General features: G+C 50.2%; 1 protein-coding gene across 6 annotated transcripts in view; it reads left to right on the top strand.

Moving 5' to 3' along the window:
* The first annotated feature begins 4,665 nt into the window (after positions 1-4,665).
* LOC125425090 (protein EFR3 homolog A-like) overlaps positions 4,666-12,016 on the top strand; it is a 51,691-nt gene continuing 44,340 nt past the window's right edge. Inside the window, exons 1-2 of one of the 6 annotated variants that reach the window (XM_048482591.1) lie at positions 4,700-4,741; positions 11,374-11,477. The gene's annotated coding sequence lies outside the window, so the exon portion shown is untranslated. The other 5 variants (XM_048482590.1, XM_048482592.1, XM_048482594.1 and 2 more) reach the window with 5 other exon arrangements.

Raw genomic sequence — 12,016 nt, 5'->3', positions numbered from 1 at the left:
CCCAAATTCCCTGTTGGGTACCCATTTGCGACTGTGGGTGCAAAACCTTCCAGGTCCAGTAACAGCCAGTCAAAAAGAAGACCTGTGACTTGATTCAGGACGAGGCCACTTCCTGTGTCTGAAAGCAAACTGGAGTTTGCGGCACTTTAAAATTTTATTCCAGAAGGAGAATTTGTAGACCGGACTCCGCTTCTTTATATCCGAGTGCATCCTTACTCTGAGGACATTTTGACTATTTTTTCCACATCTCTTACCAATGTCAAAGCACCTGTCGTAAGAACATAAGAACATAAGAACAAGCCAGCTGGATCAGACCAGAGTCCATCTAGTCCAGCTCTCTGCTACTCGCAGTGGCCCACCAGGTGCAATTGGGAGCTCACAGGCAGGAGGTGAAAGCAATGGCTTTCTGCAGCTGCTGCTGCTCCCGAGCACCTGGTCTGCTAAGGCATTTGCAATCTGAGATCAAGGAGGATCAAGATTGGTAGCCAGAGATCGACTTCTCCTCCATAAATCTGTCCAAGCCCTTTTTAAAGCTATTTAGGTTAGTGGCCATCACCACCTCCTGTGGCAGCATATTCCAAACACCGATCACACGTTGCGTGAAGAAGTGTTTCCTTTTATTAGTCCTAATTCTCCCCCCCCCCCCAGCATTTTCAATGGATGCCCCCTGGTTCTAGTATTGTGAGAAAGAGAGAAACTGCTTTGCTCCACCTGACTACAACAACAATCCCTCAGGGACTCTTTGTATGCATGAAGTGTCCCCGTGTATCTGGGCTGATAGTTGCCAAGGTGCACTGGGAACAAAAAACACCAGTTTTGTTTAAATTGGGCATTCTTCTGCGTTCTATTTGAGTTAAGCAAGCACAAGATCTCCTTGGCAAAGAGGCCCGGAGATGGGTGGGGTTACAGGAGGGCAGGAGACTGCAGTTAAAGGGACAACAAGCAAAATTGCTTCGACAAATGGATACGGCATCGCCTTCTGGAGATGCCGGTTCAATCCCCGTCTGGTTCAGTTGGATTGCTTTTCGTAAAGTTTGGGGAGAAAAGGGCCAAAATAATTCATATTGCTATTATATAATCATATAAATTAATATAATTTAACGGCCACACAGCCCGGAAACCACACAGCACCCCGATTTATATTGCTGTCAGCATTACATCAGTAGGCATGAAGCTGAACAAGCAAATACACGAAGCTGCCTTATGCCGAGTCAGCCCCTTCATCCATTAAGGTCAGCGTTGCCTACTCAGACTGGCAGCCGCTCTTTAGAGGGTTTCAGGCGGAGGAGGTAGTGAAACTTTTCCCATTAGGGAGATTCTTTTCCAGATCTGAGATGTTGAATGTCTGCCTCCTTCAAAAGACCAGAGCCCCTCCAAAAGGGGGTGAAGAGAAAGTTGGGAGGCCAGCAAGGTCTTAATGTTGCCAACCTCCAGGGCAGGCCAGATATCTCCTGGAATTACAACTATGAACCCTCTCAGTTTTCTTCTGCTGGGTTAAACAAACGCCAAACTCCACTTCCCAAGGACCAGGAGCATGTATTGTTTTAAGAGGCAAGAGTGCCACCTCATGGCCAATGGCAGACACTACACTTCACGACAAAGGGAGTTTTGACTTTTGAACTCTTTTGTATACCCTGAAAATCTTAGAATCGCGTTGGGAGAGACCCCCAAGGGCCATCCAGTCCAGCCCCACCCTGCCATGCAGGAAGGGACAATCAAAGCACTCCTGGCAGATGGCCATCCAGCCTCTCTTTAAAACCCTCCAAACACGGAGACTCTACCACTGTCCGAGGCAGCATATTCCGCTGGCGAACAGTCCTTACTGTATAGAAGTTCTTGCTAGTGTTTGGGTGTAATCTCTTTTCCTATACTTTGCAGCAGTGGCGTAGGAGGTTAAGAGCTTGTGTATCTAATCTGGAGGAACCGGGTTTGATTCTCTACTCAGCCGCCTGAGCTGTGGAGGCTTATCTGGGGAATTCAGATACAGGTCTAACACACACCAGCTGGGTGACCTTGGGCTAGTCACAGCTTCTCAGAGCTCTCTCAGCCCCACCTACCTCACAGGGTGTTTGTTGTGAGAGGGGAAGGGCAAGGAGATTGTCAGCCCCTTTGAGTCTCCTGCAGGAGAGAAATGGGGGATATAAATCCAAACTCCTCCTCCTCCTCCTCCTCCTCCTCCTCTTCTTCTTCTTCTTCTTCTTCTTCTTCTTCTTCTTCTTCTTCTTCTTCTTCTTCTTCTTATTATTATTATTATTATTATTATTATTATTATTATTATTATTATTATTATTATTATTATTATTATTATCCCTGCCTCTGGAGCAGCAGAAAACAAGCTTGCTGTCTCTTCAACATGCTACACAAAGGTTCTTGGCAAGAGAAATGGGTGTGTGTGAAATGCTATAATTAGTGAGTCGATTGCATAACAGTAATGTAAGCAAAGCCTCCTGTTCTGCTACACTTCCTTGTTTTTCATAGGTTGTTCCCTCTTCATCATGACATCTCTTCAAATATTGAAACATATATATCATGTCACCCCTTAACCTTCTCTTCTCCAAACTAAGCATACCCAGCTCCCTAAATCTCTCCTCGTAGCGCATGGAGTCCAGGTCTTTCCCCATGTTGGTCATTCCAGATTGTCAATATCTTTTTTGAAAAGCAGGATCTTATTGTTCTCTGAGGCACTACTACAGAGGCGTACCTAAGCAAACTGGAGCCCTGGGCAAAACTTGAGTTTGATACCCCCCATGAGTGACAATTATTAAGATAGCAGCACCAAAAATTCAGAGTATCTTCGTGAGACCCTGATGATGATACCACCCAGGTTTGGTGAAGTTTGGTTCAGGGGGTTAAAAGTTATGGACCCTCAAAGGTGTAGCCCCCATCTCCTACTAGCTCCCATTGGAAACAATGGGGGATGGGGGCATTCCCTTTGGGAGTCCATAACTTTGGACTCCCTAAACCAAACCTCACCAAACCCGGGTCATACCATCAGGCGAGTCTCCCAAAAAATCCCTGAAATTTCGGTGCTTGTTGCCTAAAATCTGCACCCCCTGCAGGCCAAAAACGGAAAAAACACTGAAAATACAAAATCCCCCACAAACGAACCTGCAATTTTGTCGCCCACCACAAGGTGGCGCCCTGGGCAGCTGCCCACTTTGCCCAATGGGAGGAACGCCTCTGCACTACTAGACACGAACCTAACTGTTGCACCTCACTACTTAGCAGCACCTCCTCAACCTGCCCTGATAAATTATATGAGAGGAAGACAGAGGTGCTGTGCAGGAAATAGCTTCAGGTAGAGAATTAAAAGTTAACTGCATGGTAACCTTCCATTTTTGCATGTAAAATCTTTGATCTTCCGGCAAGATTCAGCACATCAGAGGCGTACGGGACCTAAGTGGTGTCTGACTGGCTCCCTGTGCCCCCCTGCCTCATCCCCCTGCATCCCCCTTACTTTGTCACCCAGCAGGGAGGCCAGGGGGCAGGGCTCCGGGGGGCCCCAGCTCAAACAGGGAAGGGGCTCCCAGCTGCGCAATCCCCTGGCTTCGGAGAGGCCTCCCTACTGCATGGCTGGGCCCGGCTTTGGGTGCTGGAGAGCAGCGGCCTGGCATGGGTGCAGGGATCCAGCCGCTGGGTGCAGGGACCCACCATGGGTGCAGGGAAGTGACTCAAAGGCAGAAAGATGCTGCTTAACCAGAACACCAGTCCATCAAGGTCAGAACTGGTTAGTCCAAGTGGCAGCAGTTCCCCAGTGGTCTGAGGTGGAAATCTTTCACATCACAAAACTGACAGGTCCTTTATAGAAAGACTTGCAATAAAGTCAATTGTGTGAAAAAAAAAATACAACAGGCTCCAGAAAACTATTCCTCCCAGGGCAAGAGTACGGTTCTCCAGTTGCACAGTGGCGGATAGGAAGGCACTCCAAAGGGTGGTCACTCCTGCACAGAGGATTATCGGCTGCCCTCTCCCCTCCTTGGAAGAACTCTATAATTCCCAAAGCCTAAAGAAAGCCCAAAATATTCTGAGAGACCCGTCTCATCCGGCACACTCTCTTTTTGGACTGTGACCATCCGGCAGACGATGCAGGCCTATCAAAACTAGGACAAAGAGGCTTAGAGACCGCTTCTACTCTAGAGCTGTGGCGACGCTGAACTCCGCGGCTTCGTGTGGATGTGTTTGGGGCTGTGTCGGGATGGGTGGAGGAAGGGGGAAGTGAGGGTGGGGTGTGAGTCTGAAATTGTGTGCATCGAGGAATGCTGCTGTCCATTTCGTTGTGCGTGCACAGTGACAATAAAATGCTTCTGCTTAAGAGACATGATGGGCAGGGCGTATGCACAGGAACACTGACATGATGCACTCCAGTCTAAGCTTTGCCCAGGATGGGCAGCAGGGTGCCTCCTGCCTGTGCAGGTGAGGAGAGCGCTGCCAGTCTTCACAGGCGCTCCCCTATCCCAGCTTTGCAAAGGGTCCAGAGAACAGGAGCGGGCGGCGGAGCCTGGAGAGCCGCCGCTGCCAGCCAGAGTCGGCGATGCTGCCCTTGGCGCAGCCCCAGGCAGCTTCTCCAAAGGCGGGCTGCCGCTCCGGCTGCTGCTGCTGCTGCGCACGCGCTGTCCGGGCTCCTCCCGCGCCGCCCACGAGGGCGAGAAAACTACAGCGCCCACAATGCCCCGCGCGCGGGCCGAGCGCTCATAAGGCCCGGAGGCAGCAAGATGGCGGCGCCTGCGGGGAGGCGGCTGAGGTGAGTGGGGCGGGGGCGCGGCGGGCTGGGGAGGGGGCGCGGAAGCGGGGCTGGGGGCAGGTCAAGCCCCCCCCCCGGAACAGGCTGCCCCCCTCCCGGCCAGCAGCAGCAGCAGCAGCTCCTCCCTCGCCTCGCAGTGGGGGCGTGGAGGGAGGGGAGCCCCACCGCAGACGTGGCCCCCTCCCCACAATACCCCCCCCCCACACACACACACAGACCCGTCTTAGCATGCAACGTGTGTTACAATGAAGCCTCCTTTGGGGGGGGGCTGTGGCGGCTTCTCCCTCCCGAGGGTTTGGGGAGGGGGCTGTGTGTGTGTGTGTGTGGGGGGGCTGCCTGGGGGACCCCCCTCCGCCCCCTCTGCCTTTGCAGAAGCCCCTCGGCCTCGGGAAGGCGCCCTGGGCGATTGGGGCTCCTCTGCTGCCTGGGCTTGCCAGCCTCCAGCCGGGGCCGGGAGATCTCCCGGGATTCCAGCTGACCTCCAGGTCGCAGGGACGTGGCTGCTTCGGAGGGTGGGTTTTGTGCTTCCGCCTCCCAAGTCTCCAGGAATTCCTCAGGACGGGGTTGGCACCCGAGCAGACAGTCCCCGGCTGCAGCAAAGGCAGCCCCTGAGCAGCCCTTTCGGACATCCTTGCTGGAGACCTGCCAGCCCTACTTGGCATTGTTGCCCTGCTGCCAAAGGTGGTGCTGTATGGAGTGGTCCATGTTGAGCGTGGAGAAGGTCCTGGGTTCAAGTCCCTCCATGATCGCTAAAAGCAGCAGGTAGCTTTGAAATGAAGAAGAAGAGTTTGGATTTATATCCCCCCTTTCTCTCCTGCAGGAGACTCAGACAATCTCCTTGCCCTTCCCCCCTCACAACAAATACCCTGTGAGGTAGGTGGGGCTGAGGGAGCTCCGAGAAGCTGTGACTAGCCCAAGGTCACCCAGCTGGCGTGTGTGGGAGTGCCCAGGCTAATCTGAATTCCCCAGATAAGCCTCCACAGCTCAGGCGGCAGAGCTGGGAATCAAACCCGGTTCCTCCAGAGCTCTTAACCTCCTATGCCACTGCTGAAGGGTTTCTGCCAGTCTGACCTTGACGAACCTTGAGGGTCTGATGCAGTAAAAGGCATTTTCAGGCATACCAAGTCAGGCCTGGAATTTAAAACAATAATTCTGACGCCATCAGTTGGATTCTGTCGCCTGCAAGAGGAGGATTCCCATGTCGTTCATCGAGACCTTCTCAAAGGTGCCATGTTTGGGCAAGCTGCAAGATGGGGGATCTTTTTTGCAGGGGCGCCCACATTGCGCCTCTCGCTCTCCAGGGGGTTCTGCCGCTGCATGACTTCCTTGCGGGCATTTGGGTGCCAAACCAAAGAGGTTTCGAGGAGGTTTTGCTTTGAGCCGCCGCTTCTCTGGCTGAACCCTGCTGCCGTCTTTTACTGTGTTTTACTGTCTGCTGAAATGTGGTTTGTATTATCTGGCTTGAAGCTCTTAATTGAAAGAAGGGTTTAAATGCTTGGAGCCAAAAAGTGTGCGCGGGGTGTGTGTGTTTGCTGTGCTTCCCTCTGTCTTTTGCCTGTGACAATTTTCTCCCTACTTTTTCCAGCTTTTTCTTTTTTGAGGGTAACCTTTGAAATGTTTTCAAGTAAGGTCAAATTTAGCATCGTTTATTTGTCACTCAGTTTAGAGGCCAGAAAAAGCACTCAGCTGCTCAAGAAAGCTAACTAAAAAGACAAACCGGGAACAAGAGAGAGAGAAGAAGAAGAGTTTGGATTTATATCCCCCCTTTCTCTCCTGCAGGAGACTCAAAGGGGCTGACAATCTCCTTGCCCTTCCTCCCTCACAACAAACACCCTGTGAGGTAGGTGGGGGTGAGAGAGCTCCGAGAAGCTGTGACTAGCCCAAGGTCCCCCAGCTGCCGTGTGTGGGAGTGTACAGGCTAATCTGAATTCCCCAGATAAGCCTCCACAGCTCAGGCGGCAGAACTGGGAATCAAACCCGGTTCCTCCAGATTAGATACACATGAGCTCTTAACCTCCTACGCCACTGAGAGAAACTGGGAATTGCTGTGCACCCTTATTTGGTATGCAAATGCAGAGTATAATTGTTAATTAATTAGGGTAATGAAGCCCTCTCTGCTTTTGTATGGGGTGACCCTATCCTGAATATCTAAGTGCCCTGTGTGGCTCACCTAGTCCACTCACACAACAGGGCTCCTCCATCTTTTCATCAACTCTTCCCACCCTCTCCCCACCCCCATGTATTGCTTTGCAGGCTCTTTTATTGATTTATTTTTCATATTTCGATCCCTTCCTTTCCCAGAGGGCTCAGGGCGGGTTACAACAGCTAAAATGATTACAGTCAGTGAAAAGCTTATAAAAGTGCATCCCCCTTTGAATTATGTCTGGAACTCCCTCCAGGAGCATCTGCGAAGAGGAAGGGAAAGGAGCTTGTAAGCCACCTTGAGTCTCCTTACAGGAGAGAAAGGCGGGGTATAAATCCAAACTTCTTCATTATCATCTGTGGGGTACACCAGATCCCTCCTCAAAGCCCACATCTGCTGCAGAGGCTCTGGCCCAGGGGTCTGCAACCTGCGGCTCTCCAGATGTTAACGAACTGCAATTCCCATCAGCCCCTGTCAGCATGGCCAATTGGCCATGCTGATGGGCTGATGGGAATTGCAGTTCGTGAACATCTGGAGAGCCGCAGGTTGCAGACCCCTGCTCTGGCCGAACCCTGCCACGCTCATCCCTGACAGAAGCAAAGCCTACAGACTTGCATTTAGGGTGTTGTGGGTTTTCCGGGTGGTACGGCCGTGTTCCAGTTAGCATTTTCTCCTGACGTTCCTCTGGATTTGAAGATGCCAGCCACAGATGCGGGCGAAACGTCAGGAGAAACGGAAAACCCACAACACCCTAGTGCAGTGATGGCGAACCTTTTTGAGACTGAGTGCCCAAACTGCAATCCAAAACCCACTTATTTATCGCAAAGTGCCAACACGGCAATTTAACCCGAATACTGAGGCTTCAGTTTAGAAAAATCAGTTGGCTCCGAGGCATGTGTTACTCGGGAGTAAGCTTGGTGGTAGTTGTTGGCTTTGCTTTGAAGCAACCATGCAACTCTTCCACGACCCTAGGAGGGTTTACTCAGAAGCAAGCCCCATTGCCAACAACCAAGCTTACTCCCAGGTAAAGGATCGCGCTTTAGTTCTTTGCATGAAAATCAGTGGGGTTTAACAGCGCTTAACAGGGTTACCTACACTGCTTCCCCAAAACTAGATCTTAGGTTTAATGCTAATAATCGAGCCCAGCGGCCCAGGCCAGCCTAGATGTGTGGGGGTGGGTGGGGGCGACTCTGTTTGCGTGTGCCCACAGAGAGGGCTCTGAGTACCACCTCTGGCACCCGTGCCATAGGTTCGCCATCACTGCCCTAGTGATTCCGACCGTGAAAGCCGTCGACAAGACTTGTGTTTCTCTACGTACTGGTAGAGAAACTAAATCAGACCCGTGCTCCGTCTAAATCAGTATGGTCTACTCAGGCAGCCCTTCTCAAGTGTCTCAGGTAAAGATTTATTCCATTACCTACTGCCTGGTCTTTTTAACTGAAGGTGCAACCAGTGAATGAACCCAGGGTTTTTTTGCATGCCAAGCCAATGCTCTGCCCCAGCCGAAATCCCTCCTCTTGACCCGTCTGTGAACGAAACTGGCATTGTGCAAGATCCTCAGGGAGAGACTTTGCGTGGGTGAAAATTAATGCTAAGATTCTGCAAGGAATAAAGTGCTTATCTTATGCTCAGAGAACTCTGTGAAATGGGCACCTGCTCCAGACATAGTGGCAAGCACCGTGCTTTGTAGAAGTTCAGGTCCAGTAACTGCTGCTCCTCTGCTTCTCCTCGGCTCCCCGGCTTAAGGTTTGTAAGCACGTACTGAATGGATGAATAAAACCATTCATCATCCCAGGGGTAACTAAGGGACAGTCAACTTCCTGTAACAGCTTGCTGTCGCTGCTAGTTTATAGAGCTCCCCGCCCCTGCCAGCTCTTCCTGGAGTGCAATGTCTGTCGTTCCTGTTCCATTAAGGTCTGTTAACTTTTAAAGAAAACATGTTTTTAAGATAAAACGTCGGTAGCTCTGCTGCTTATGAGCTGCTTCCCCGACTCTCCATGTCGCAAGGTATCACAGTGGAATTCAACCGAGAATAGCGTCAATTAGTGCTAGCATAAGCCAGCCCATCAGAGTTTATTTGAACAGTGTTAGAAATAATAACCCATCTCCAAGGATTACTTTCCTTTTGGGGCTTTGGTGCATTGCTAAGCAAGCATCATTGCTAATTGCGAAAGTGGACCCTAAAAGGGGAAGTAAATCCTGGTAGGCTTATTCACTAGTGGACAGTTTGCACAGACCAGCATTTTTCTACATGGAATATTTTCTCTGAATATATTTGGGTCCACAACTTCACTGTTAGATGATCATATTGATATGGGGTTTGCAGTCTTTTACAGCCCGTGGGTACTGTTGGAATTTAGAGGGAGCAGCAGTGGCGTAGTGGTTAAGAGCAGGTGTACTCTAATCTGGGGGAACCGGGTTTGAGTCCCAGCTCTGCTGCCTGAGCTGTGGAGGCTTATCTGGGGAAGTCAGATTAGCCTGTGCACTCCCACACATGCCAGCTGGGTGACCTTGGGCTAGTCACAGTTCTTCTGAGCTCTCTCAGCCCCACCCACCTCACAGGGTGTTTGTTGTAAGGGGAGAAGGGAAAGGAGTTTGTAAGCCCCTTTGAGTCTCCTTGCAGGAGAGAAAGGGGGGATATAAATCCAACTCTTGTTCTTAAATGGGTTGGGAGTGGACACAAAATGGTGGCCATCTTACCTTTAGTCACAGTGAAGTCCCTTGTGCTTTGGTGGTAGCTGCCCTCAGAGCATTATTTTTAAAAACCGGAAAGTTAATAAAATGTCCAGTGATCCGTCAGATGTCTTTCTGGGCAAAAGCCCCACCGTGCCGTACTGTCTAACAGTGCTTGGCAGGCCCCTGGAAATGATTGTCGAAGAGGGAGCAAGCTTGTTTTCTGCTGCCTCCGAGACTAGACACAGAGTAATGGATTCAAGGTGCAGGAAAAGAGATTCCACCTAAACATCTGGAAGAACTTCCTGACTGTCAGGGCTGTTGGACAGTGGAATGCACTGCCTCAGAGGGTGGTGGAGTCTCCTTCTTTGGAGGTTTTTAAGAGAGTCTGGATGAACATATGTTGGGAGTGCTTTGATTGTGTGTTCCTGCATTGCAGGGGGTTGGATTTGATGGCCCTTGGGGTCTCTTCCAATTCTATGGTTGGCACCACTGTGTGCTGGCCTAGGGCAGTCAAGGCTAGAAAGGTCTCAAGTCTGTTTGCCCAGGTCCACTCATAGTAAGTGGCATAGGAGGTTAAGAGCTCGTGTATCTAATCTGGAGGAACCGGGTTTGATTCCCCCTCTCTGCCGCCTGAGCTGTGGAGGCTTATCTGGGGAATTCAGATTAGCCTGTACACTCCCACACACGCCAGCTGGGTGACCTTGGGCTAGTCACAGCTTTTTGGAGCTCTCTCAGCCCCACTTACCTCACAGGGTGTTTGTTGTGAGAGGGGAAGGGCAAGGAGATTGTCAGCCCCTTTGAGTCTCCTACAGGAGAGAAAGGGAGGATATAAATCCAAACTCTTCTTCTTCTAAAATATCCCTGACTAAAGATGGCTCTTTGGAATTTAAAGTAGTCCTCTGGTCCTATCTTGATTTTGAAACTATTTTAGAGTTTGAAGGGACCTCCAGGGTCATCTAGCCCAACCCTCTGCACAGTGTCGGAAATTCACAATTAACACCCACCTCACAATCCCAGTGACTCCTGCTCCATGCCTGGCAGATGGCAAAAAACCCCTCTCCAGGCTCCATGGCCGATTTGTCCGGGAGGAAAATTCCTTCCTGACCCCACAGTGTCAATTGGCATGGCCCTGGACATGTGAGAAAGGGCCCCGAGAGCCAAGCCGTGACACAACCCTTCCTGCTGTTTCTCCCATGATTTATTTTATATTCTTCAGCTCACGCATACTTGAATTGCACAGAGCTTTGAGAATATTGGCGCTGTAATTATAGAGAAGGCAAATGACGGTCACGCAGTATTGGCAGCTGGCATTTGATGTCCTGGGTCACCTTCGCTCTTTTGCTGAGCAATGATGCAGTTGGAGGCTGTGCGTCACGTCAAGGTGGGTCTGCCTTTCCCCAGCGGTGGCACCGCACTGGGGGACAGAGGTGGCATCCAGCCACCGCAGGGAGGTATAGCGGCAGGCAGCACTGCAGATCCCGAAGCCTTGGTTTGACATTGGATGGCGATCCTTGGGTATTGTGGGATAAAATGACTTCACAAAGGCATCACCTTCCTGGCTCTGTTGAAGGGCATTCAAAGCAGAACGGGACGAGGATGCTTGAGAAAGAGATTTTTGTCAGTGTGCTTTAAAGAAATGTGCAAAGCAGTATTTACACAGTTGTAATTTGAGACTTGATATTGTTAGTTATTCTACTAAGAAAACGCATGAAATAGCAGTATTTTTTTACAGTATCTTGCTTAACCTTTGTCACTGAAATGAAGAAGGCTCCAAACCTGCCCACATACTTTAGCACTTCCTCTTGTCTCCTAGTGAACCAGCATTAAAACCAGCAGCTGTTTGTCCTTTGGAGCACTTCGACGTCGTTTTAAAAAGACCAATGTTCTTTTTTCTCTCTTTTCTGTCTGCAGAAGAACGTGAGTTTTGCAGATATTTTTCTGAAAATGTGCCATTGGTGCGTCACCCGTCCCTTTTGCTTTTTTCAGACTGTAGAAAAAGAGTTTAACTAAAACACAGCTAAGGACCATCTATGTCCTATATTCAACCTGTGTCCTAGGTCAGTGGTGGCGGACCTTTGGCACTCCAGATGTTATGGACTACAATTCCCATCAGGCCCTGCCAATTGGCCATGCTGGCAGGGGCTGATGGGAATTGGAGTCCATAACATCTGGAGTGCTAAAGGTTCGCCACTACTGTCCTAGGTTGAAAGTATTTAAAATTGCATTAATGATATAGCTAAGTAAGGTGACTTAAGAGCAGTGCTCACTGAACTTGTATGCTACTTAATGTGTAATTTTCTTACATCATCATTTGGTTTGCTAAGAGACAGAGAGCTGCTGACATAGTCTTTGGGGAGGGGCTGTGGCTCAGTGTTAGAATCATGAGAGTTGGAAGATACTGCAAGGGCCATCAAGTCCAACCCCCTACAATGCAGGAACACACAAACAAAGCACTC

This window comes from Sphaerodactylus townsendi, unplaced genomic scaffold, assembly GCF_021028975.2.
Source record: "Sphaerodactylus townsendi isolate TG3544 unplaced genomic scaffold, MPM_Stown_v2.3 scaffold_19, whole genome shotgun sequence".
In the NCBI taxonomy this organism is placed as follows: domain Eukaryota; kingdom Metazoa; phylum Chordata; class Lepidosauria; order Squamata; family Sphaerodactylidae; genus Sphaerodactylus; species Sphaerodactylus townsendi.
Note: the sequence above shows the minus strand (reverse complement) of the source record. Positions and strands in the feature narration are given on the sequence as shown.